This window comes from Procambarus clarkii, chromosome 76 (assembly GCF_040958095.1).
Source record: "Procambarus clarkii isolate CNS0578487 chromosome 76, FALCON_Pclarkii_2.0, whole genome shotgun sequence".
Lineage (NCBI taxonomy): Eukaryota > Metazoa > Arthropoda > Malacostraca > Decapoda > Cambaridae > Procambarus > Procambarus clarkii.
In genome coordinates this window covers 24,284,087-24,311,443 of record NC_091225.1, presented here as the reverse complement: position 1 = coordinate 24,311,443, position 27,357 = coordinate 24,284,087, and positions in this window count along the sequence as shown.

Here is a 27,357-nt window from a genome sequence, read left to right as displayed (position 1 = left end):
GGTTGTAGTGAGTCCGGGTCGAGGGTGTACTAAAGGGTAGTTTAGAAGAGACGTGGCACACCAGGAATCACAGAAAATGTTTAACCCAGATAATGACCAGTCAGTGGGGACCAGTGGGAGTGGAAGTGGAAGTGTAGAGGACAGCACCTCTTCCGACACTACTGGGGACCACCTAGGTACACCTCATCCGTCACTACAACAACCCCAACCCCATCCTCAATTCCCATACCAACCCCATCCTCAATTCCCATACCAACCCCATCCTCAGTTCCCATACCAACCCTTCCCCCAACCCCAGGCCACTCCATACCCATTCCAACCCCAGGCCACCCCATACCCATACCAACCCCAGGCCACCCCATACCCATACCAACCCCAGGCCACCCCATACCCATTCCAACCCCAGGCCACCCCATACCCACCCCAACCTCAATCCACACCCCAGCCTGAGGTCACCCACACCATACCTCAACCCCAACCTCAATCCACACCCCAACCCGAGGCCACCCACACCATACCTCAACCCCAACCTCCATCCACACCCCAACCCCAGGCCACCCACACCATACCTCAACCCCAACCCCAGGCCGCCACAGCCTTAGACAGGCAGATGCGCACGGAGACGCCGGGCACTCAGTTGTCGCCATACGTAGAGGCGTTAAGTAAAGGCGAGGGAACCAAGCCGAGGAACTGTGGCGCGGGTTCATCAGGCGGGAAGCAGCCCTCAGCTGCAAGTTCGAGCCACCCTGCGCGGGGTAACAGAGATCCGCGGAGGTGTTACTCCTGCTGGAAGCGCGGGCATATACAGAGGGATTGCGAAGTCACTCCTACGAAAGCATGAAAGCAGGCTCCTAGTGATGGTAGGCCTACTTTTGAGGTGAAAGTGGAAGGTGTGAGATTGACAGCTTTTGTTGATACAGGAAGCCAGGCAACGGTAATTAAAAAGTCAGCCTTCAGCAATTTTAAGTATGCACGTCTTCAACGTTGCGCAAAGACATTAACAGCAGTCAATGGGGAAAAGATTGAGATCGTAGGTCAAGGTACAGTTAATTTTGAGATTGATGGGGAATTGCAGCCTCACACATGTACGATCGTAGAGAACCTTGATTTTCCTGGTCACATCTTAATGGGAACTGATTTTCTGTCGCGATTTAATTATTCCTTGTCTGCTCAAAAAGGGGCTAGGAACTGCAGGTTACAGTTGGGACAGACTTCCTACCCAGTGGAGATGATCGACCATCCCCCAGTTGTAGCTTCAATTAAGAGGAAGCTGAAATATAATGCGCACTATCCAAAATTGATTTTTAAGTCTCTTCCAGACACAGTTAAGAGGTCATGCGCATTGCATGCATTGACCAAACAGAGTTGCCCACCACATTCTGTTAAATTTATTAAAGTAGCCGTGGGACGTCACATACAACCAGGTACCACCCTTCAGGTGGCTGGGAGATGTGATAGTTTATTAATTCCTCATCACTTAGTTGTAGTGCTCGATAAAGGTGCACTCATTCCAGTTGTCAATCTTTCACATAAGACTTTTCGCTTCAGGGCAGGTGATAGGGTATCTCAGGGAACCATGGTGGAGGACACAGAAATCTTTCACCATGAGTCAGCTGAGACGCCAGCCGTCACTGCACAATGTAGTGCACTAAATATGTTGAACACTAAAACACCATCCAAAGTACAATACCAGACGAGAAATGTTGCACAGAATGTAGAGGAAGTGGAAAAATTAATTTCAGCACTTGATTTGCAACATGTTGCACAGGCGGATAGGAAGGCACTGAGAGGAGTTTTACGAAAATTCCCGAAACTGTTTGCGACAGAGGATGACCAGATTGGTCTCCTTGATAAGATCGAGCACACCATTCCAACTGGTGACCATTTGCCTGTGTACACAAGACAGTGGAGGTTGCCGGAACAGGCAAAGAACATTATCAGGGAGGAGTGCCAGAAAATGTTGAGACAGGGCGTGATAGAGCCTAGTACGTCACCATGGCTCTCTCCTGTTGTGCTTGTTCGGAAACCGGACGGTAGTTATCGTTTCTGTGTTGACTACCGGAAGGTGAACGAACTAACTAAGGGTGATGTGTATCCGTTGCCCCGAATACAGGAGATAATAGATCAATTTGGTGCTGCTAAGTATTTCTCAACTCTTGACGCAAAATCGGCGTATTGGGCGATTCCGGTGGCAGAACAAGATAGGGAAAAAACAGCATTCTCGGATGGTAGGCACACTTATCAATTCCGTAGGATGCCGTTTGGTTTGAAGACAGCGCCCTCGTCGTTTCAGAGGGCCATCAACTTTATCCTTAGTCCGGTACTGGGTAGGCATTCTTTAGCGTACCTGGATGATGTTGTGATATATTCCAGGACGTTTGAGGAACACCTGCAGGACTTGACTGAGACTTTGAAGTTGCTAGATCAGGCAGGTTTCAGGCTGAATGTTCAGAAGTGCACCCTGGCGGCTCAGAAATTCAAATTTCTGGGGTTCCAGGTGTGCCCAGACGGTATCCGACCTGACCCAGATTCTTGCCGCGCCATTGCTGACATGCCTACTCCAAGGACAGCAAAGGACGTGCGTAGATTTTTTGGGGCGGCCGGATATTTTCGGCGTCATATTGAAGGTTTCGCTGGCATTTCAGCACCCCTGACTGATCTGACAAAGAAAAATGCGAAGTTTGTGTGGAAATCTGAACATGACGAGGCCTATCGCAAACTGAAAGACCAACTAATCACGACACCGGTATTGGCTATTCCTGATTTTGAGAAAGAGTGGGAAGTGCACACTGACGCCAGCGGTATTGCTATTGGCGGGTGCTTAATTCAGCGAGACGCAGATAATTTACCCCATCCAGTAGCCTATTTCAGTAGGAAGGTCAAAGGACCTGAAGTTCGCTATTCAGCTACGGATCGGGAGGCACTGGCAGTAGTAGAATCAGTTAGGTATTTCGAGCCTTACCTATTTCAGCGGCATTTTGTAATCTACACAGACCATCGAGCATTAACACACATATTTAAAAAGCGAACGAAATGCCCACGAATGTCACGCTGGTCTCACGAACTTTCGGCCCACTCATTCCAGATCTTGTACAAGCCTGGTCCAGCACATGTTGTGCCAGATACGCTAAGTAGAAATATAGCGGCAGTTCAAATTAATGAAAACATTGAAACCATTCCATCAGATAAAATGAGAGAATACCAGATGAGCGAGCCTAGATGGAAAGAGATTATTGAGTATTTAGAGGGAGGAAAATACCCCAAAAAGAAAAAGAATTTACCTATACATGATTTTGAGATGAAACAGGGCGTCCTGTATTATGTTAATAGCCAGAATGATAGGGCAGTATTTCAGCTAGTTATTCCGGACGCGTTGCGGTCATCCGCATTAAAGCTTGCGCATGCTTCAAAAATTGCAGGGCATCCGGGGATCTTTAAAACGCACTTAAAAACAAAGTCTCTATTTTATTTTCCAGGATTACTTTCTGAGGTAATCAATTTCGTGAAGTCGTGCCCTCGTTGCCAGAGGAGGAAAGGTACCCTTAAGGTACAAGCCCCACTTCAGGAATTTCCTGAAATTCGTGAACCGTTAGATCGTGTGGGGGCCGATCTGATTGATTTACACCACAGTCATGCGGGTAACAGATACGTGTTGGTGCTAGTTGACCATCTGTCTAGATACACTACACTAGTTGCATTACCTCAGAAGGATTCTCGTACGGTTGCAGATGCGTTCTTGCGTAGGTTCGTTACTGTATTCGGACCTCCTAAAGTTTTAGTCTCTGACCGGGGTCAAGAATTCAATGGGAATATATTTAGAGAAGTTTGTAAGATTTTAGAGACAACTTCGGCTTTTACAACGGCCTACCACCCACAAGCAAACGGAATGACGGAACGGACTAATCGTTCAGTCAAGGATATGCTTGCAATCCTTGCTGAACATGATGCAAACACCTGGGATGAACACCTACCCTATGTTCAGTTCGCCTTGAATACTGCCATCCACCAATCAATTAACACCCAACCACTTCATTTGTTTACTGGTAATTCATGCAATTTCCCGTCAGGTCTGCTTAACAGACATAATGTTGCATACGGGGAGGACTATCCTTCAGAGGTCCTGGGTAAAATGAGAAATGCATGGAATATTGCAGCTGAAGCGTCCAAGAAGGCACGGACTCGGTATGCTCATTTTTATGACAAGAAAGTGCGCCCTCTTGAGTTGAAGGAAGGAAGCCTCGTATTGAGAGTGAATGAGGCTGCGCCCGCCAATCAGAGCAGGAAACTAGCTCCGAGGTGGCGAGGACCATATAGAGTAATTAAAAGGGCGGGGCCGGTTAATCTTGTTATAAAAGGAGTGTTCGAGGACCAGGTGGAAAGGACAATTCACGTGAATAAATTGAAACATTATCATGCTAGAGAGGAATTAGAACTGCCTTCAGCGGGTCTAGTTCCTGACTCAGCAGTGCTGACTCATGGCTTCACCGACGAGTCAGAAGATGAGGATGACCCTCTGTCATCGCTCATCAGTAGTCAGGTGCAGTCTCGCCACCCTATGGTGACGAGATCTCGCGCTGTACAGTAAAGTAACTTCCTTAGTTAGTATAATTTAGTATTCATTAGATTTTCCTGTAAAGGCAATGAGATGTACTATGTCTATACTTAACTCAGGTAGCAACTTTTACCGTGCTCTGGGGTTCCACCTCCACCAAACCCAGAGTATATCTATGCTTCCGCTGGGTTGTGTCTGTCTGTTCCCAGGTCTGATTGGTACACCGACCCAGTTGTTCCAGCCACACGTGAACCCTTGTCTGTAAAGACCGAGGGGGGAGGCACGTTACACAAAGCCCTCCCCCCACCAGACCCAGTAACCCATACATCAGTTACTTTGGGGATGAGTGACTGTCCAAGAGTCACCCGGCCGACGCCTCACGTCACTAACGAGGTTGTCAGGGCCAGCGAGCTGTCCACATTATAGCAGTCACCGGAGGTGCCATACAACGCCGGGGTAGCTGTCTCGAGATCACCACTACCCACCTGCTGCGTCATCAAGACTGCAGCCATTCCAGCAGTGTTGGAGGAGAGGTCAAGAAATGGAAAGCACGTAGCAGTACTCAAGAATTTCGCCGGAAGATTAATGATTACGTCATCTGAAGTAACAAGAAAGCAGAACTAAGGCGGTCACAGGTGGAAGGCACGGTTTCCCTACAGAGTACCGGGACTCGCCAATAGAAGGTCGCAAAATTGTCTCCTTTGGCCTAAAGTCGGCGGTACGAGGGTATACACAGTTAGTGTTTACGGCCTAGTAACCTGGTGACATCAAGAAACGCCTGAGATGACGTGAGCAATGATGGAAGACGAGATTCACCTGTTCTGCAAACAAGCAACCCGCCTCTACGACCTTCTGACACCACTCCTGCTAAGAGACACCGTTGGTACATCCAGTCCTGCTCTGCTGTGGTCATCTGCGACAAGTTTAACATCAAGACTACCGTGTGAACTGTGATTGATACGAAGGCGTGTGGACTGTCGAGAGCAAGATTAATGGCCGAAGTAACAGTATTCTACAGCTGTCACTTGGCACTCCGCTCTACTACACTCTGTCGTCATTCAGGAGTACCGGATGGGAGTACAAGAGGACCAGGTATTGATGTCTACACATGGGGAGAAGCAAGATCGACACCGTCATCGTCAGCGACTACATTCAGCATCCAGCAGCATCGATTTTTTTTTTCGATTACTCAATATGAACAATTGATACAAAACAACAAAGTGGCTCTGAACATCTGTGTAAAGAACATCTGGACACTTTTGTTTAAATGTTGAAAAACAGAGTTAGAATCAATTCTTTATAAATGTTGAAAAACAGATTTAAAATAATTCTGGTATAATATATGAAAATTTAACTATAAATTGGTCAGTAATCAAAATCGAAGCCCCTGTGTAATTGTCTCAGCCCAGAACAAACGGTTATGGAAAATTATGTTGTGCTATTTTTTTTTCAGAATGTTTGAACACAGGAGAGGCGGACCAATATAAACATTGACACTTCTAGTGAGTGAGAACACTTGGCTGTACAGTCAGCCGTAACCTGTGATATAGTATAGGAATTTTTATTTTTAGATACATGTAATAAACGTTAGGTGTGTTCCTTGATGGGGAGTGGTTAGTACACGGATGTGTACCTGATAGTTCCGTAGTACGCTCCCGGATGACTGAAAGTTCAGTCTGATGATATAACTTTAATGTTTGTTTGAGCACGGAGTGGCCGGCTCTAGAGGACACATGGACTTGGCTAGTGAAGAGCCAAGAGAGTTTAATAGCTAGTTTTTGATGGTAGAGTAGGGACATGTTATTTAGCTATGTCAGTAAGGATAGGATGTATGTTTCCTGATATTGGAGGATTGCTGTCATTTGACAGCTGAGAAATTTATGAAATATGAACATATTTATTATGATGTTGGACTATTATTTGTCAAATTTTATTAGTTAGGTTAGCTTTTGTTTGTGGCATGAGTTGAATTGTGGGTTTGGATACTAAACCTCGTGAATTTTAACAAATTAACAAGGTTTACTAAGTGCTTGTGCGGGGGGGGGGGGGGGGGTTGTAACAAACTAGGCTGTTGTAAGAATTATCCAGAGTGGTTTATCGACAAAAGAGAATGGGAAGCTGAGCCGCATGGTGACCTGACCCCCAGGGGAATTCGCGGTGGAAATAACCGACGCTTTGTTCATAGCTGCGTATAATGAATCATCCTATAGTATTCAGTAATTTAGAGAAAATTAGCCTTTATTCATTTTGCATTAAAATTGTATTGTATAATAGTACTGGATACAATATCAAGAGTATTCTAATTATTGAGTTTAAGTCACCATCAGTGACGTCACGAATCAGATCTAACTTTTAAAGCGGAGTGACCGGCGGTCATAGGTCATCAGGGGTTGACAGGTCTACTATTTCTCAAAGTTTTAATAACCATCTTTGTGATCGGGAACAGCTCTGCCGTTAGAGGCTTGTGTAATTTAATTCAGTAAAATAATTCAACCAGTCTGGATCAATTAAGTACAACAGAGGTTAATTGTTATAACTTAAACCTGGCTAGTAACTTGGTAAAACTTTGACTAGGTGGAAGGATACAATGTTCTGTCTGGGGTAGACCAGACAAGAGAGAAATCAGTGTGGTCACGGAAGCAGCTGGGATAAGAGGTCAACATCTTACCTCTCCCCAAGACCAGCACAACACCCAGAGCTGGTCGCCCAAGGTATAGTTGCTATTGTAAATTATAGGGATAGTCTTCTCATTTGCCATTCAGGTCAAGTAGGGAGTGTTAAAGTGATAGGGAGTGAACACATTTAGATTTTGTTTTAGTTTTCTCTTAATAAATTAAATTTGTTATTAATTTGCATTTTATTGTTTCCATTTGGTTATGTGTAAACTTGTCCTGGTCACGTGGTCCACACGAGGCAGAGTTGCATTGGGCGCCGATTCTAACATCGGATCGGAATTCATCATCCCCATCTAATTAACTCCACACTCAAGTTTCCGAGGTTATAAACTACTAGTGGGGATCAAGCCCCAAGGTTGATTAATTAGCGTGATCGATTCAGACCTCGATCATTGCTCTGTAGAGCTGGTCTGGTGGTGGCAGCATAGAGGCGACTCTAGGGTTTTGCTCAGAGCTTAGGTCACGTCATACTGGGTGTAGAATCCTAAGTCGGTCAATCGTCTTAGGACCACGTGGCGTGGAGTTGGCTTTGGTAAAAGTTTTGGAGTCCCTTGGTAGAGAATAATAAGTAAGAATACGGGTAGAGGGAGTAGAAAGAAGGAAGTAAAGAGAGAGGACCCCAACCCGTGTTACAAGATTAAGCCACCCAAGAGGTGGCACGGGCATGAATAGCTCGTAAGTGGTTCCATTCTTATGTTTTCATACCCAATTTATACCCATTGTTTGGTGTTCTGTCATATGTTCTGTCACCTCACCCAAAACTTTTGTACCATATCACCTCACCCAAAACGAGTATAAGTATGATATATTTTATGTGTAAACTAAGTCTTTGAAAATGTAATAAGCATTACGAAACACGTTCAGGCGTCAGACCAGAAATAAAGAATGAATTTTGGAGAGTTAATTTATCAATTACCCTCAACAGTGAAGAAGAACGTAAGAAATATTGAGAAGATTCGTGTTAGAATTATTAATCTTACCCTTTCAGTCAAATTCAACAGTATATGTTTACAACAAAGACTGCTACCAAATATTATATTATATATATATATATATATATTATATATATATATATATATATATATATATATATATATATATATATATATATATATATATATGATAATGTCAGACCACGCAGGAAGAATTGAAACAGGAATTTCCTTAAGTACAATTTCCAGTTTCAATTCTTCCTTGGTGCTGGTGGGGGCTGAAACATTCTGGGTCACCAGACAACTATATAGCACAAGGACTTGAAGCATTATTACAGGTCCGTGCCAGTAGACTCCGAGACCCAGAGTGTCAAGGGTAAATGTGCACTTAATTACGTGAAAGAGGTGGGCGAAGAACGCCTCAGGCAAACCTAATACCCAACAGCAGCCAGTTTCCTGACCGCCGCTGCCCTACAGTGCACGCGCCGCCGCTGCCCTACAGTGCACGCGCCGCCGCTGCCCTACAGTGCAGGCGCCGCCGCTGCCCTACAGTGCAGGCGCCGCCGCTGCCCTACAGTGCAGGCGCCGCCGCTGCCCTACAGTGCAGGCGCCGCCGCTGCCCTACAGTGCAGGCGCCGCCGCTGCCCTACAGTGCACGCGCCACTGTTGCTGTACAGTGTACTATGTACAATGACACGAGCCTCACACCCGTCAGTAAGGTTTTTATAACACAACAGGTCAACAAGGCCAGCAGGCGGGGCCCAGGAGCTACACCTCACTCCCCAGTAGTCACTGTTACACTTCACTGTTAGGTAGTCACTGTTACACTTCACTGTTAGGTAGTCACTGTTACACTTGCACTGTTAGGTTATCACTGTTACACTTGCACTGTTAGGTTATCACTGTTACACTTGCACTGTTAGGTTATCACTGTTACACTTGCACTGTCAGGTAATCCCTGTCACACTTGCACTGTCAGGTAATCCCTGTCACACTTGCACTGTCAGGTAATCACTGTTACACTTGCACCGTTAGGTAGTCACTGTTACACTTGCACCGTTAGGCAGTCACTGTTACACTTGCACCGTTAGGCAGTCACTGTTACACTTGCACTGTTAGGTAGTCACTGTTACACTTGCACTGTTAGGTAGCCACTGTTGCACTTGCACTGTTAGGTAGCCACTGTTGCACTTGCACTGTTAGGTAGCCACTGTTGCACTTGCACTGTTAGGTAGCCACTGTTGCACTTGCACTGTTAGGTAGCCACTGTTACACTTGCACTGTTAGGTAATCCCTGTCACAATTGCACTGTCAGGTAATCACTGTTACACTTGCACAGTTAGGTAATCACTGTCACACTTGCACTGTTAGGTAGTCACTGTTACACTTGCACTGTTAGGTAGTCACTGTCACACTTGCACTGTTAGGTAGTCACTGTTACACTTGCACTGTTAGGTAATCACTGTTACACTTGCACTGTTAGGTAATCACTGTTACACTTGCACTGTTACGTAATCACTGTTACACTTGCACTGTTAGATAATCACTTGCACTGTCAGGTAATCACTGTTACACTTGCACTGTTAGATAGTCACTGTTACACTTGCACTGTTAGGTAGTCACTGTTACACTTGCACTGTTACGTAGTCACTGTTACAATTGCACTGTTAGGTAGTCACTGTTACACTTGCACTGTTAGGTACCCACTGTTGCACTTGCACTGTTAGACAATCACTGTTACATTTGAACTGTCAGGTAATCACTGTTACATTTGAACTGTCAGGTAATCACTGTAACACTTGCACTGTCAGGTAATCACTGTAACACTTGCACTGTCAGGTAATCACTGTAACACTTGCACTGTCAGGTAATCACTGTAACACTTGCACTGTCAGGTAATCACTGTAACACTTGCACTGTTAGGTAGTCACTGTTACACTTGCACTGTTAGGTAGTCACTGTTACACTTGCACTGTTACACTTGCACCGTTAATCACTGTTACACTTGCACTCTTAGATAATCACTGTTACACTTGTACTGTTAGACAATCACTGTTACATTTGAACTGTTAAGTAGTCACTGTTACACTTGCACTGTTAGGTAGCCACTGTTACATTTGCACCGTTAATCACTGTTACACTTGCAATGTTAGATAATCACTGTTACACTTGTACTGTTAGGTAATCACTGTTACACTTGCACTGTTAGGTAATCACTGTCAGATTTGCACTGTCAGGTAATCACTATCATATTTGTACTGTTAGGTAGTCACTGTTACAGTTGCACTTTAGGTAATCACTGTTACATTTGCAGTTTGGTAGTCACTGTTACATTTGCACTGTTAGGTAGTCACTGTTACACTTGCACTTTAGGTAATCACTGTTACACATGCACTGGTAAGTAATCACTGTCACACTTGCCCCGTTAGGTAGCCACTGTTACACTTGCACTGTTAGGTAAGCACCGTTACACTTGCACTGTTAGGTAAGCACCGTTACACTTGCACTGTTAGGTAAGCACCGTTACACTTGCACTGTTAGGTAAGCACCGTTACACTTGCACTGTTAGGTAAGCACCGTTACACTTGCACTGTTAGGTAAGCACCGTTACACTTGCACTGTTAGGTAAGCACCGTTACACTTGCACTGTTAGGTAAGCACCGTTACACTTGCACTGTTAGGTAAGCACCGTTACACTTGCACTGTTAGGTAAGCACCGTTACACTTGCACTGTTAGGTAAGCACCGTTACACTTGCACTGTTAGGTAAGCACCGTTACACTTGCACTGTTAGGTAAGCACCGTTACACTTGCACTGTTAGGTAAGCACCGTTACACTCGCACTGTTAGGTAAGCACCGTTACACTTGCACTGTTAGGTAAGCACCGTTACACTTGCACTGTTAGGTAAGCACCGTTACACTTGCACTGTTAGGTAAGCACCGTTACACATGCACTGTTAGGTAAGCACCGTTACACTTTCACTGTTAGGTAAGCACCGTTACACTTGCACTGTTAGGTAAGCACCGTTACACTTGCACTGTTAGGTAAGCACCGTTACACTTGCACTGTTAGGTAAGCACCGTTACACTTGCACTGTTAGGTAAGCACCGTTACACTTGCACTGTTAGGTAAGCACCGTTACACTTGCACTGTTAGGTAAGCACCGTTACACTTGCACTGTTAGGTAAGCACCGTTACACTTGCACTGTTAGGTAAGCACCGTTACACTTGCACTGTTAGGTAAGCACCGTTACACTTGCACTCTTAGGTAAGCACCGTTACACTTGCACTGTTAGGTAAGCACCGTTACACTTGCACTGTTAGGTAAGCACCGTTACACTTGCACTGTTAGGTAAGCACCGTTACACTTGCACTGTTAGGTAAGCACCGTTACACTTGCACTGTTAGGTAAGCACCGTTACACTTGCACTGTTAGGTAAGCACCGTTACTCTTGCACTGTTAGGTAAGCACCGTTACACTTGCACTGTTAGGTAAGCACCGTTACACTTGCACTGTTAGGTAAGCACCGTTACACTTGCACTGTTAGGTAAGCACCGTTACACTTGCACTGTTAGGTAAGCACCGTTACACTTGCACTGTTAGGTAAGCACAGTCACATTTGCATTTTCAGGTACTGTCAAACTTGCACTGTTAGGTAATCACTGCTACACTTGCCCAGTTACGTAATCACTGTTACACTTGCACTGTTAGGTAATCACTGTCACACTTGTACTGTTAGGTAATCACTGTCACACTTGCACTGTCAGGTAGTCACTGCTACACTTGCACTGTCAGGTAATCACTGTCACACTTGCACTGTTAGGTAGTCACTGCTACACTTGCACTGTCAGGTAATCACTGTCACACTTGCACTGTCAGGTAATCACTGTCACACTTGCACTGTCAGGTAGTCACTGCTACACTTGCACTGTCAGGTAATCACTGTCACACTTGCACTGTTAGGTAGTCACTGCTACACTTGCACTGTTAGGTAAGCACCGTTACACTTGCACTGTTAGGTAATCACTGTTATATTTGCACAGTTACGTAATCCCTGTCACAGTTGCACTGTTAGACCAGGTCGCCAATCTGGCTAATGTTTCATTCATTGCCAGGTAATTCCTATTTTATGAACTCTGGCAACATTCTGTCCCAGCCTATTGCCTTCTTGTGTTCCGTGTTCACCCAAACCTGACCTGACCCGGCCAACAATATAGAGGTGGAAGAAAGGAAAAGAAAGGGACGGGAATTAACGAGAGAAAGCGCCAAGTGATTACCACTATATAGCACTTGGAAGGGGTCAGGATAAGGATTTGGGATGGGACGGAGGGAAGGAATCAACCACTTGGACGGTCGGGGATTGAACGCCGACCTGTATGAAGCGAGACCGTCGCTCTACCGTCCAGCCCAAGTGGTTGGGTGGTGAAGAAAGGAGTGAAACTAAACAGTATAAGATAATAAACGATTTACTGGAAATAAAGGTTCATTTGCATAAGTTCGAAAATATCTCAACTGCCATATGACAACACTCCCGCGGTGAAATTTAGCGCCAATATGGCAACACTCACAATTGCCATATTAGTGGTACGGAACTAATTAGGCTTTGATTTACTAAACGTTTCCCAACCAAGAAATATTATTAACTAAGACCTATTTTGAAACTGTCTTTAATAATGGGAAAATGGGATGGGAAATGTAATCTACCTTACTATTGAAGAATAGAGGCTGCAGTCCTCTTCTCCTCTATAAAAGTGCTGTAGTTCAGCAGCTGCTGACACACAGGGACCAGGACCTGCCATCTTCCGCTCCTAGCAGTTCCCACATGGTAATGGTCCGCGGATCCATCCTCGATCCCCCAGCACCGCCTCTTGAGACACAGGAGTACCCAAGTGACGAAACTTATTGCGACCTCCTGTCACGTTCCACCTCACTAAATCTTCCTCTAGAAATTGTCCAGTAGCTCCTCTACATTGCCTCTCCAGTACTGATTAACGTAATGTTCATTCAGGTGGCTTAAACCTCACCCATGTGGGAGCGACGTGTGACACGACCTGTCTCCCACTCCCCTAGGTGGCTAGTGACGGCGGGCGGCGTTCCCGCCAACCAGCTCTGGCGCCTTCGTCACGCCCTCTCTGATTGGTTAAACTAGACACACCACCGCATCCGACCAATCACATTGCTCAAAACCTGGAGACATCACGTCACTGCCTCTGGAGTATGTGTGGCGGGAACTTGTAGCTTCCTCCTGAGCAGGGCCGCCATATTTGCTGCAGTGCTCACTCTCAGCTCATCTTCCCAACGAAATTAAAACTTAAAATAATTAAAATATTGGGCTTCTTGACTCCCTCTAAACATTATTCAACGTAAGTAGGTGACTTTTTGATTATTTAAATCGGGGAGTATGAACATTTCTAGTTGACTCAGGAGTGTATTTAGGCGGTCCACGTAACAATGGTGACCCAAGATGCACACAGTGACCCAAGATACACCGTGACCCAAGATGCACACAGTGACCCAACACACACAGTGACCCAAGATACACACACAGTGACCCAAGATACACACACAGTGACCCAAGATACACACACAGTGACCCAAGGTACACCGTGACCCAAGGTACACCGTGACCCAAGATACACCGTGACCCAAGATACACCTTGACCCAAGGTACACCGTGACCCAAGGTACACCGTGACCCAAGATACACCGTGACCCAAGGTACACCGTGACCCAAGGTACACCGTGACCCAAGGTACACCGTGACCCAAGGTACACCGTGACCCAAGATACACCGTGACCCAAGGTACACCGTGACCCAAGGTACACCGTGACCCAAGGTACACCGTGACCCAAGGTACACCGTGACCCAAGGTACACCGTGACCCAAGGTACACCGTGACCCAAGGTACACCGTGACCCAAGGTACACCGTGACCCAAGGTACACCGTGACCCAAGATACACCGTGACCCAAGGTACACCGTGACCCAAGATACACCGTGACCCAAGGTACACCGTGACCCAAGGTACACCGTGACCCAAGGTACACCGTGACCCAAGGTACACCGTGACCCAAGGTACACCGTGACCCAAGATACACCGTGACCCAAGGTACACCGTGACCCAAGGTACACACACAGTGACCCAAGGTACACACACAGTGACCCAAGATACACACACAGTGACCCAAGATACACACACAGTGACCCAAGATACACACACAGTGACCCAAGGTACACCGTGACCCAAGGTACACCGTGACCCAAGGTACACCGTGACCCAAGATACACCGTGACCCAAGATACACCGTGACCCAAGGTACACCGTGACCCAAGGTACACCGTGACCCAAGATACACCGTGACCCAAGGTACACCGTGACCCAAGGTACACCGTGACCCAAGGTACACCGTGACCCAAGATACACCGTGACCCAAGGTACACCGTGACCCAAGGTACACCGTGACCCAAGGTACACCGTGACCCAAGGTACACCGTGACCCAAGGTACACCGTGACCCAAGGTACACCGTGACCCAAGGTACACCGTGACCCAAGGTACACCGTGACCCAAGGTACACCGTGACCCAAGGTACACCGTGACCCAAGGTACACCGTGACCCAAGATACACCGTGACCCAAGGTACACCGTGACCCAAGATACACCGTGACCCAAGGTACACCGTGACCCAAGGTACACCGTGACCCAAGGTACACCGTGACCCAAGGTACACCGTGACCCAAGGTACACCGTGACCCAAGATACACCGTGACCCAAGGTACACCGTGACCCAAGGTACACACACAGTGACCCAAGGTACACACACAGTGACCCAAGATACACACACAGTGACCCAAGATACACACACAGTGACCCAAGATACACACACAGTGACCCAAGGTACACCGTGACCCAAGGTACACCGTGACCCAAGGTACACCGTGACCCAAGATACACCGTGACCCAAGATACACCGTGACCCAAGGTACACCGTGACCCAAGGTACACCGTGACCCAAGATACACCGTGACCCAAGGTACACCGTGACCCAAGGTACACCGTGACCCAAGGTACACCGTGACCCAAGATACACCGTGACCCAAGGTACACCGTGACCCAAGGTACACCGTGACCCAAGGTACACCGTGACCCAAGGTACACCGTGACCCAAGGTACACCGTGACCCAAGGTACACCGTGACCCAAGGTACACCGTGACCCAAGGTACACCGTGACCCAAGGTACACCGTGACCCAAGGTACACCGTGACCCAAGGTACACACACAGTGACCCAAGATACACACACAGTGACCCAAGATACACACACAGTGACCCAAGATACACAGTGACCCAAGATACACACACAGTGACCCAAGGTACACCGTGACCCAAGGTACACACACAGTGACCCAAGATACACACACAGTGACCCAAGATACACAGTGACCCAAGATACACACACAGTGACCCAAGATACACACACAGTGACCCAAGATACACACACAGTGACCCAAGATACACACACAGTGACCCAAGATACACCGTGACCCAAGGTACACCGTGACCCAAGGTACACACACAGTGACCCAAGATACACACACAGTGACCCAAGATACACAGTGACCCAAGATACACAGTGACCCAAGATACACACACAGTGACCCAAGATACACACACAGTGACCCAAGATACACACACAGTGACCCAAGATACACACACAGTGACCCAAGATACACACACAGTGACCCAAGATACACACACAGTGACCCAAGATACACAGTGACCCAAGATACACAGTGACCCAAGATACACACACAGTGACCCAAGATACACACACAGTGACCCAAGATACACACACAGTGACCCAAGATACACACACAGTGACCCAAGATACACAGTGACCCAAGATACACAGTGACCCAAGATACACACACAGTGACCCAAGATACACACACAGTGACCCAAGATACACACACAGTGACCCAAGATACACACACAGTGACCCAAGATACACACACAGTGACCCAAGATACACACACAGTGACCCAAGATACACACACAGTGACCCAAGATACACACACAGTGACCCAAGATACACACACAGTGACCCAAGATACACTCACAGTGACCCAAGATACACACACAGTGACCCAAGATACACACACAGTGACCCAAGATACACACACAGTGACCCAAGATACACTCACAGTGACCCAAGATACACACACAGTGACCCAAGATATACACACAGTGACCCAAGATACACACACAGTGACCCAAGATACACACACAGTGACCCAAGATAGACACACAGTGACCCAAGATACACACACAGTGACCCAAGATACACACACAGTGACCCAAGATACACACACAGTGACCCAAGATACACACACAGTGTCCCAAGATACACACACAGTGACCCAAGATACACACACAGTGACCCAAGATACACTCACAGTGACCCAAGATACACACACAGTGACCCAAGATACACACAGTGACCCAAGATATACACACAGTGACCCAAGATACACACACAGTGACCCAAGATACACACACAGTGACCCAAGATACACACACAGTGACCCAAGATACACACACAGTGACCCAAGATACACTCACAGTGTCCCAAGATACACACACAGTGACCCAAGATACACACAGTGACCCAAGATATACACACAGTGACCCAAGATACACACACAGTGACCCAAGATACACACACAGTGACCCAAGATACACACACAGTGACCCAAGATACACACACAGTGACCCAAGATACACACACAGTGACCCAAGATACACACACAGTGACCCAAGATACACACACAGTGACCCAAGATACACACACAGTGACCCAAGATACACACACAGTGACCCAAGATACACCACAGTGACCCAAGATACACACACAGTGACCCAAGATACACCAGTGACCCAAGATACACACACAGTGACCCAAGATACACACAGTGACCCAAGATACACACACAGTGACCCAAGATACACACACAGTGACCCAAGATACACACACAGTGACCCAAGATACACACACAGTGACCCAAGATACACACACAGTGACCCAAGATACACACACAGTGACCCAAGATACACACACAGTGACCCAAGATACACACACAGTGACCCAAGATACACACACAGTGACCCAAGATACACACACAGTGACCCAAGATACACACACAGTGACCCAAGATACACACAGTGACCCAAGATACACACACAGTGACCCAAGATACACACACAGTGACCCAAGATACACACAGTGACCCAAGATACACACACAGTGACCCAAGATACACACACAGTGACCCAAGATACACACACAGTGACCCAAGATACACACACAGTGACCCAAGATACACACACAGTGACCCAAGATACACACACAGTGACCCAAGATACACACACAGTGACCCAAGATACACACACAGTGACCCAAGATACACACACAGTGACCCAAGATACACACACAGTGACCCAAGATACACACACAGTGACCCAAGATACACTCACAGTGACCCAAGATACACCACAGTGACCCAAGATACACACACAGTGACCCAAGATACACACACAGTGACCCAAGATACACACACAGTGACCCAAGATACACACACAGTGACCCAAGATACACACACAGTGACCCAAGATACACACAGTGACCCAAGATACACACACAGTGACCCAAGATACACACACAGTGACCCAAGATACACACACAGTGACCCAAGATACACACACAGTGACCCAAGATACACACACAGTGACCCAAGATACACACACAGTGACCCAAGATACACACACAGTGACCCAAGATACACACACAGTGACCCAAGATACACACACAGTGACCCAAGATACACTCACAGTGACCAAGATACACACACAGTGACCCAAGATACACACAGTGACCCAAGATATACACACAGTGACCCAAGATACACACACAGTGACCCAAGATACACACACAGTGACCCAAGATACACACACAGTGACCCAAGATACACACACAGTGACCCAAGATACACTCACAGTGACCCAAGATACACACAGTGACCCAAGATACCACACAGTGACCCAAGATATACACACAGTGACCCAAGATACACACACAGTGACCCAAGATACACACACAGTGACCCAAGATACACACACAGTGACCCAAGATTACACACACAGTGACCCAAGATACACACACAGTGACCAAGATACACACACAGTGACCCAAGATACACACACAGTGACCCAAGATACACACACAGTGAACCCAAGATACACACACAGTGACCCAAGATATACACACAGTGACCCAAGATACAGTGACCCAAGATACACACACAGTGACCCAAGATACACACACAGTGACCCAAGATACACACACAGTGACCCAAGATACACACACAGTGACCCAAGATACAGTGACCCAAGATACACTCACACAGTGACCCAAGATACACACACAGTGACCCAAGATACACACACAGTGACCCAAGATACACACACAGTGACCCAAGATACACACACAGTGACCCAAGATACAGTGACCCAAGATACAGTGACCCAAGATACACAGTGACCCAAGATACACACACAGTGACCCAAGATACACACAGGTGACCCAAGATACACACAGGTGACCCAAGATACACAGTGTGTTGCTCACCTCACGATGAGCACATGAAGGGGGTGGAGCTAACACTGTTGCCAATTATAACCTGTCAATACTTTTAGTATTCGTTTTAGAATATATTTCCAAATAAAATAATCGTAACACTGTTGCCATGACAAATTTTCAACGTGGACACAACTAATTGTTTTTTGGCAGGTGAAATTTGCAGCATTGCCAACCCAACTGTGCAGGGACAACGTTAGATATTATATATAACGAAAACTAATTTCGTTAGCTGTTATTCTTTGTTTCTAAAGTCTGTTAGTATTATTAAGAGTGAAACTTATTTATGTACAGACAGTGTGGCAGTGGGTGGCTGCCTTGGCCCTAACGTTAGTCCATGTCTGTCTGTCTGTCTGTGTGTGTCTGCCTGTCTGCCTGCCTGTCTGTCTGTCTGTCTGTCTGTCTGTCTGTCTGTCTGTCTGTCTGTCTGTCTGTCTGTCTGCCTGCTTGCCTGCCCGCCTGTCAGTCTGTGTGTGTCTGCCTGCCCGCCTGTCAGTCTGTGTGTGTCTGCCTGTCTGTGTGTGTCTGCCTGTCTGCCTGCCTGCCTGCTCGTCTGACCACCGTCTGCCCGCCTGCCTGCCTGCCCGCCCGCCTGTCTGCCTGCCTGTCTGCCTGTCTGCCCGCCTGCCTGCCTGCCTGCCTGCCCGCCCGCCTGTCTGCCTGTCTGCCCGCCTGCCTGCCTGCCTGCCCAAGCCAGCCCGCCCGAAGCCTGCATGCCCAAGCCAGCCCGCCCGAAGCCTGCATGCCCAAGCCAGCCCGCCCGAAGCCTGCCTGCCCAAGCCAGCCCGCCCAAGCCCGCCCGCCCCAAGCCTGCCCGCCCAAGCCAGCCCGCCCGAAGCCTGCCCGCCCAAGCCAGCCCGCCCGAAGCCTGCCTGCCCAAGCCAGCCCGCCCGAAGCCTGCCTGCCCAAGCCAGCCCGCCCGAAGCCTGCCTGCCCGCCCAAGCCAGCCCGCCCGAAGCCTGCCTGCCCGCCCAAGCCAGCCCGCCCGAAGCCTGCCTGCCCAAGCCAGCCCGCCCGAAGCCTGCCTGCCCAAGCCAGCCCGCCCGAAGCCTGCCTGCCCAAGCCAGCCCGCCCGAAGCCTGCCTGCCCAAGCCAGCCCGCCCGAAGCCTGCCTGCCCAAGCCAGCCCGCCCGAAGCCTGCCTGCCCAAGCCAGCCCGCCCGAAGCCTGCCTGCCCAAGCCAGCCCGCCCGAAGCCTGCCTGCCCAAGCCAGCCCGCCCGAAGCCTGCCTGCCCAAGCCAGCCCGCCCGAAGCCTGCCTGCCCAAGCCAGCCCGCCCGAAGCCTGCCTGCCCAAGCCAGCCCGCCCGAAGCCTGCCTGCCCAAGCCAGCCCGCCCGAAGCCTGCCTGCCCAAGCCAGCCCGCCCGAAGCCTGCCTGCCCAAGCCAGCCCGCCCGAAGCCTGCCTGCCCAAGCCAGCCCGCCCGCCCGCCTGCCTGCCTGCCTGCCTGCCTGTCCAAGCCCGCCCGCCTGCCTGCCTGCCTGTCCAAGCCAGCCCGCCCGCCTGCCTGTCTGTCTGCCTGCCTGCCTGTCCAAGCCAGCCCGCCCGCCTGCCTGCCTGCCTGTCCAAGCCCGCCCGCCCGCCTGCCTGCCTGTCCAAGCCCGCCCGCCAGCCTGCCTGCCTGCCTGCCTGCCTGCCCAAGCCCGCCCGCCTGCCTGCCTGCCTGCCTGTCCAAGGCCGCCCGCCCGCCTGCCTGCCTGCCTGCCTGCCTGTCCAAGCCCGCCCGCCCGCCTGCCTGTCCAAGCCCGCCCGCCCGCGTGCCTGCCTGCCTGCCTGTCCAAGCCCGCCCGCCCGCCTGCCTGCCTGTCCAAGCCCGCCCGCCCGCCTGCCTGCCTGCCTGCCTGCCTGCCTGGCCAAGCCCGCCCGCCTGCCTGCCTGCCTGCCTACCTGCCTGTCCAAGCCCGCTCGCCCGCCTGCCTGCCTGTCCAAGCCCGCCCGCCTGCCTGCCTGCCTACCTGCCTGTCCAAGCCCGCTCGCCCGCCTGCCTGCCTGCCTGTCTGCCTGTCCAAGCCCGCCCGCCCGCCAGCCCGCCTGCCTGTCCAAGCCCGCCCGCCTGCCTGCCTGCCTGTCCAAGCCCGCCCGCCTGCCTGTCTGCCTGTCCAAGCCCGCCCGCCCGCCTGCCCGCCTGCCTGCCTGCCTGTCCAAGCCCGCCCGCCTGCCTGCCTGCCTGTCCAAGCCCGCCCGCCTGCCTGCCTGCCTGTCCAAGCCCGCCCGCCTGCCTGCTTACCTGTCCAAGCCCGCCCGCCCGCCTGCCTGCCTGCCTGCCTGCCTGCCTGCCTGTTCAAGCCCGCCCGCCCGCCCGCCCGCCCGCCTGCCTGCCTGTCCAAGCCCGCCCGCCTGCCTGCCTACCTGTCCAAGCCCGCCCGCCCGCCTGCCTGCCTGTCCAAGCCCGCCTGCCCGCCTGCCTGCCTGCCTGTCCAAGCCCGCCCGCCCGCCTGCAAGCCTGCCTGTCCAAGCCCGCCCGCCCGCCTGCCTGCCTGCCTGTCCAAGCCCGCCTGCCCGCCTACCTGCCTGCCTGTCCAAGCCCGCCCGCCCGCCTGCCTGCCTGCCTGCCTGTCCAAGCCCGCCCGCCTGCCTGCCTGCCTGTCCAAGCCCGCCCGCCTGCCTGCCTGCCTGCCATCCTGCCTGCCTGCCATACTGCCTGCCTGCTTGCCTGCCTGCCTGCTTCCTTGTCAGCCTGCCTGCCTGCCTGCCTGCCTGCTTGCCTGCCTGCTTGCCTGCCTGCCTGCCTGTTTCCTTGTCAGCCTGCCTGCTACCTGCTGGTCTGTCTCATACAGACTACGGTCTCGTCACCCCTCATACAGACCATGATCTACCCGTCTTACTACAGTTGCCTCACTATGCATTGAGGTGTGAGGGAGGACACGGGTTGAGGAGAGTGTTAAGGGCGGCGCCTTATACACACGTAACCACAAAGTTACAGAAGTTAATACTAAAACCAAATGCCAGAGAACCAGCTTTTTACTGAAATTTCCATAAAATATACATGGGGGTAAGCAACATGCATGGTTTGGCAACATACATAAGCATCAACTTCCCTGATAAAATAACATCAGCCACTGCAACTACACTGCTGTCGTCAATCAGTTATTGACACAGGGATGCATATTGGAAGATCATCCTGAAATCGTTGTATACTGGGAGAGATTTTCAACATCACCTCTACTTAGGGGAAACGGGTCCACTGCGTCACGACATAAATAAAAATGTGAACATTTCATTCCAACTTGCTTCTCCAAGATGGTTGTCCCTATCTAGCCATAATTCACTGACGTCTGCTTAATTATCTTCCTTGCCCTGACTTCTACCTCGAGTCAGGTGGGTAGAATAACTCTCACAAAGTACCTACCTCACTAGGCTACCTGGGGTTCATAACAGTATGAACCATACATAGGAATACAACATACATGGGTATGCAACACACACATTATTATGCAATTGAAGAAACTACTAGAGTCAACACAGCAACTGTTTATTTCTCGTTTGCAGAAGAGCCGTGTGGAGTCGTGGTAGCACCCTCGTCCCACGCCTCGTGACCGATCTGAGCCAAGTTCGAGCCCTGGAGCGGGAGGATTGAAGTCTGCACAGATCCTTCACTGTTCGCACCTGTTTTCCCAGCAGTAATTGGGGACGCAGCTGTTTGTAAGTGAACTGGTGATTGGCATTCCAGAGTAAACTCGTACAGTAAGGCTTACGATGAGCTGTTTTTTTTTATTATTATTATTTTCTACCACAGACGTGGCCACACATTAACAATGCTAACCAGCATATATACATTTTCTTCTGTCCTCCATGGACAGGGTTAGAGATGTGTTAAACATATAGTTCAAGGGTTTATTGAACACTCAACCACAGAAGGTGATTCGGTGCTTTTAAAATGCTAAGCTAACCTACATACGTAAATACATAGATACACTGATTTACGTATGCCCTACATAAAGTGTTCGATGTGTCATTAATGTGCATTTACAAACGTGAAATGTAATTCTGATCAGCTTCCATATATATTTTATACCCATACATATACATACACACACACACATATACATACATATATACACACACATGCATTCCCATACATTTGTCTCATTTACTCTGACAGGGTGAGGTAGCTGATAAAGAAACTAGTGTGCAATTAAGCACTTAATCACTGAAGGTGATGAAGGTGCTTTTACAAGCTGATGAGCTTTACACGATGAGCTGTGGGAGGAGAAACCTCAAGGTCCATCACAGAACATGAAGCTCCTCCTTATAATGTGAAAATGAAAAATTTCCAACATTCCTTAAAGGTGGTTCTAGCTAAGAAAGACTTTGTGTGTAAACTTTCAAATGCGACTCTCCAAACCACCACCTGGTACACCAGAAAGTTTGGTGTAAAAATTTAAATTTTTTGTTACAGTGCTATGTAGGAACGAAACCTCCCCCCCCCCGTACTCCCCGAATTAACCCGCGTGCCACTAACACCTCGACCAGGATAGGAAGCCGGCGGCTTGTCAGAGGTCCCTCCACACTTGCCCTGATGATGGTAGTGTTTCGATCACGAATGTAAACACTTAAAGTTTACAAATGTTTTACCAAACACGAACGGAAGGGAATTATCAGGGGGAAAGCGCCAAGTCATTACGACTATATAGCACTTTGGAAGGGGTCAGGATAAGGACTGGGGGATAGGACGAAGGGAAGGAATGGTGCCCAACTACTTGAACGGTCGGGGATTGAACGCCGACCTGCATGAAGCGAGACCGTCGCTCTACCGTCCAGCCCAAGTGGTCGGACTTACCGAACACGAGTTAAATGCAGCAAGTGGAACTCAAGGAAGGTCTAGAGAAGACGCTGGCAGCAGCGTGCAGGACTAGACAGTCTCACACTCAGACCCTCACACTCACCCTGGCAGCAGCGTGCAGGACTAGACAGTCTCACACTCAGACCCTCACACTCACGCTGGCAGCAGCGTGCAGGACTAAGACAGTCTCACACTCAGACCCTCACACTCACACCCTCACACTCACCCTGGCAGCAGCGTGCAGGACTAGACAGTCTCACACTCAGACCCTCACACTCACCCTGGCAGCAGCGTGCAGGACTAGACAGTCTCACACTCAGACCCTTACACTCACGCTGGCAGCAGCGTGCAGGACTAGACAGTCTCACACTCAGACCCTCACACTCACGCTGGCAGCAGCGTGCAGGACTAAGACAGTCTCACACTCAGACCCTCACACTCACGCTGGCAGCAGCGTGCAAGACTAGACAGTCTCACACTCAGACCCTCACACTCACGCTGGCTCGACAGATTAACATGTTAATTAAAGGTAATTGTTACCTGGAGTGAGATGGCCTCGACCTCGCTACAGTGACGAGTGGTAGGGTTCCTCAGGTCAAGTTTGGATTAATGAGGTGATGATGGTGTGGTAATGACGGGGTGATGGTGTGGTAATGACGGGGTGATGATGGTGTGGTAATGACGGGGTGATGATGGTGTGGTAATGACGGGGTGATGATGGTGTGGTAATGACGGGGTGATGATGGTGTGGTAATGACGGGGTGATGGTGTGGTAATGACGGGGTGATGATGGTGTGGTAATGACGGGGTGATGATGGTGTGGTAATGACGGGGTGATGATGGTGTGGTAATGACGGGGTGATGATGGTGTGGTAATGACGTGGTGATGATGGTGTGGTAATGACGTGATGGTGTGGTAATGACGTGGTGATGATGGTGTGGTAATGACGTGGTGATGGTGTGGTAATGACGGGGTGATGATGGTGTGGTAATGACGGGGTGATGGTGTGGTAATGACGGGGTGATGATGGTGTGGTAATGACGTGGTGATGAGGTGTGGTAATGACGGGGTGATGGTGTGGTAATGACGGGGTGATGATGGTGTGGTAATGACGGGGTGATGGTGTGGTAATGACGGGGTGATGATGGTGTGGTAATGACGGGATGATGGTGTGGTAATGACGGGGTGATGATGGTGTGGTAATGACGGGGTGATGATGGTGTGGTAATGACGGGGTGATGATGGTGTGGTAATGACGGGGTGATGATGGTGTGGTAATGACGTGGTGATGATGGTGTGGTAATGACGGGGTGATGATGGTGTGGTAATGACGGGGTGATGATGGTGTGGTAATGACGGGGTGATGATGGTGTGGTAATGACGGGGTGATGATGGTGTGGTAATGACGGGGTGATGATGGTGTGGTAATGACGGGGTGATGATGGTGTGGTAATGACGGGGTGATGATGGTGTGGTAATGACGGGGTGATGATGGTGTGGTAATGACGGGGTGATGATGGTGTGGTAATGAAGTGGTGATGAGGTGTGGTAATGACGTGGTGATGAGGTGTGGTAATGACGTGGTGATGAACTATGGGAAGAGGAAAGGTCTTAGCCTGGTAAGAGGAGCCTGATCTCGCCTGTCCCTGTACACTACTGTGTAAAGCAAAGCAATATTTCTCTATGGCAATATTTCTCTATGGCAATATTTCTCTATGGCAATATTTCTCTGTGGCAATATTTCTCTGTGGCAATATTTCTCTGTGGCAATATTTCTCTATGGCAATATTTCTCTATGGCAATATTTCTCTATGGCAATATTTCTCTGTGGCAATATTTCTCTGTGGCAATATTTCTCTATGGCAATATTTCTCTGTGGCAATATTTCTCTGTGGCAATATTTCTCTATGACAATATTTCTCTATGACAATATTTCTCTGTGGCAATATTTCTCTGTGGCAATACTTCTCTCTACACAGGTGCCTGCTCCGTCACCTGTTGTAGTGAGTGAAGACCATCAGCCAGGTGTTGCTGCGGTGTTCACTTACCGGATAATGAACGCTAAAACAATTTAAATCACTATGGTGAAACACCACTAACGCGCCGAGAGCGTTGAGGCGCCGCAACACAGGCTGTGGGAGAGGGTAATGTGCTCGGGAATATTAATTGTCCACGCTACAGAGGTGAGAGCCGCTCCTCTCTCACTCTTCATACGGTTCACCCGCCCTACCTGGCGATCACCCGTGAGGGATCTTAACCCCTCCACGCTACCCCACCACCTCACCCCTCCACGCCACGCTACTTCCCCACGCCACCCCTCCACCTCACCCCTCCATGCCACCCCACCACGCCACCCCACCACGCCACCCCTCCACCTCACCCCTCCATGCCACCCCACCACGCCACCCCTCCACCTCATCCCTCCATGCCACCCCACCCCACCGCGCCACCCCTCCACGCCACCCCTCCACGCCACAACACCCCTCCAAGCACCCAACATACTCAGATCCAGTAACACCAAGAAGCGTTGAAGCGTTGTGCTGGTCATTCCTGAGAGCGTTGAGGAACATTCACTACTGTTAAGGAACACACAACTCCTCACGACAATGGAAAGGTGAGAATGAAGACATTTTCAACACCATATTGCCGCGACGCTCTCCCGTGACGCGCTCCACTGACCAATTACCCGCTCCGGTAATTATGTCAGCGAGACTTAGCGCCAGATCTCAATACCAATTATGCATTTTTTCGATTTTTTTTTTGCGCACAAGTGACACACTTGTCACTTGATGACACACTTGCCGTCAAGCGCCACACTTGCCGTCAAGCGCCACACTTGCCATAAAGCACCACACTTGCCATAAAGCGCCACACACTTGCCATCAGGCACCACACACTTGCCATCAGGCACCACACACTTGCCATCAGGCACCACACTTGCCGTCAAGCGCCACACTTGCCATAAAGCACCACACTTGCCATAAAGCGCCACACACTTGCCATCAGGCACCACACACTTGCCATCAGGCACCACACACTTGCCATCAGGCACCACACACTTGCCATCAGGCACCACACACTTGCCATCAGGCACCACACACTTGCCATCAGGCACCACACACTTGCCGTCAAGCGCCACACTTGCCATAAAACACCACACTTGCCGTCAAGCGCCACACTTGCCATAAAGCACCACACTTGTCATAAAGCACCACACACGTGCCGTCAAGCGCCCCACTTGCCATAAAGCGCCACACTTGCCATAAAGCACCACACTTGCCATAAAGCACCACACACGTGCCGTCAAGCGCCCCACTTGCCATAAAGCGCCACACTTGCCATAAAGCACCACACTTGCCATAAAGCACCACACACTTGATATCAAGCACCACACTTGCCATAAAGCGCCACACTTGCCATAAAGCGCCACATTTGCCATCACGCGCCACAACTGGCCATCAAGCACCACACACTTGCCATAAAGCGCCACACTTGCCATCAAGCGCCACACTTGCCATCAAGCACCACACACTTGCCATAAAGCACCACACACTTGCCATAAAGCGCCACACTTGCCATCAAGCGCCACACACTTGCCATCAAGCACCACACACTTGCCATAAAGCGCCACACTTGCCATCAAGCGCCACACTTGCCATCAAGCACCACACACTTGCCATAAAGCGCCACACTTGCCATCAAGCGCCACACTTGCCATCAAGC